The sequence below is a fragment of the Gracilinanus agilis genome, chromosome 2 (assembly GCF_016433145.1).
Source record: "Gracilinanus agilis isolate LMUSP501 chromosome 2, AgileGrace, whole genome shotgun sequence".
Classification (NCBI taxonomy): Eukaryota; Metazoa; Chordata; class Mammalia; order Didelphimorphia; family Didelphidae; genus Gracilinanus; species Gracilinanus agilis.
Genome location: NC_058131.1, coordinates 476,858,999 through 476,861,231, shown reverse-complemented (window position 1 = coordinate 476,861,231; position 2,233 = coordinate 476,858,999).

Here is a 2,233-nt window from a genome sequence, read left to right as displayed (position 1 = left end):
ATATATATATTTTATTATATCACATTATATTATATATTAATATTATATAAGTTATAATATATCATATTAATATTATATAAGATATTATATTAATGATATGCTATATTATTGATATCATAATTGTATTAATAATATACTATATAGTTAATATAGTTAATATGTGTGTGAATGCAAATATATGTGTATATATGTACATAAACATATGTATAAAGTTATCACTATAGATAAATATCTAAGTATCTATCTATCTATCTATCTATCTATCTATCTATCTATTCAACTTCAAAGATATGATAATAAAACCCATGAGAACCAGGAAAATCATCAAAAGAAATTTTTTTTTCTCTTGGAGAGAAAGTAGAATTCCAGATAAAATGGCAACATGAAAGGTCAAAGAGGATTCAAGCTTTCCCATATGTAAATCTGGCAAAAGACCTCAAAATGTAACCATGTTGAATCATTTCTTGACAACAATCAAGAAATTGAAAGACAAATAAAAGTAATCTCCATCTAGTATAGCACTGAAGAAAAAATATAGCTAAAACCCTGAAAAAAACTGAGAGAAGGGTTCAGTCAGGAACTTAGGTTAAAAAGCTTATAACCTGTCATTGCTCTGATGAGAGATGCTCCAGTGGACTCAGAAGCTCATCACACTCTGGGGATACTCCAGGGGGGTCTGGAAGACACTACTTGAATTAGTGCCATGCTGGGGGACCTGAAACCTCCCAGCACACTGAAGAGAGACACATTAGGAAAAATGGAAGCCAGAAGCAAGACCCCAGGAAATCAGGAACAGGACCAAAAAGGACTCAATTATTCAGTTCACAAATGAGAAAAGGGGAAAAGACTAGCCCTGGGACAAAGTCCTAAACCAGAAACTGAAGTTGAAGTTTTGAGTAAACAGAAGAAGACACACAACACAGTGAAGAAACACTCTAGGTTGAGATACCCAAGACCTGAACCCAGAAAAAAGAGTAACTTCATAACAACTATAAACAGAGCCTCAGAGGTGGAAAAAAATGGCTTACCTACAAGGACTGTAAGGGTATTTTGAAATAATGAAACAAAAGATAAAATAAAATAAGAGCTTTGGAGGGGAAAAATTGGGAGAATAAATAGTTTGGAACAAAAACCTTGTCAAAGTAGCAGAATCACTGAAAAATAAAATGGGTTAAACAGAAATCATTGACTCTAGGAAACAACAAGAAATATTAGAACTAAGTCAAGTGGTTAAAATTAAAAAAAAAATGTTAACCATGAAAACAAAAATAGATCAAAGAGGGTTAATATAAGAGTAGAATCCCTGAAAACCATGACCAGACAAAAAGCAGGACACTGTATTTCAGAAAATCACAAATGAAAACTCAAATTTATTAGAATGAGAGAGTGAAGAGAAATAGAAAAAACCCAATGGCAACCTTTTAAAAGTGTCCCCAAACTGAAAATAGTCAGGAATATCATAGCCAAAATTCAGAATTACTAGGTAAATACATAAATGTATCTATAGCTAGCTGGCTGGCTAGCTATTCAACTCAACTCTGATCTTTTAACCAGGAATGCTCTCCTGAATATTAAAGCTTCCATTTTGTTAAAGGTTCATTTTCCCCCTATAGGATTACATTGTCTTGCTTGGTAAGGTATTCTTGATTGCCTTTTTTGCCTTTTGGAATATTGCATTTCAATATTACCTCTTCAATATTACAGCATAATCTTGTGAGATCCTGTCCATGGCTCTTTGGTGCTTGAACTTTTTCTTTCTGACTGTTTGCCAGAGGGCAAGTAATGGTCATGAAAAAAAAAATTCTTAATTGTGAGAAGTAATGAAGCAGCATTTTAAAAAATGCTGTGGGAACAGCTTTGAAAGTGGGTAACAGCTTTGAAACCACACTCCGAATGTTCCCATTGCTTAGAAGAAAACATCAAGCTGCATACAACAGAGATTCCCTGATTTCATGCCCAATCTTCTTTTTCTGTTCTTTATGTATGATGATGTTCATATTTCTGAGAGTGCTTCAAGTTTAAATTTTATAAAATGAATTTTTTTAAAAAAGAATTCTCATCTTTCCTCAAGGTAAAAATCATCCCACCAATCCCTTATGTAGATTCGTGTTTCACATTTCCTGAAAGCACTTAACATGTATTACTGTGTATTATGGCACACTCTTCCACTAAACTATAAGCTCCATGAGGAAAGGGACTCTTCCAATTTAAATTTTTTGTCTCCTCCAGCACT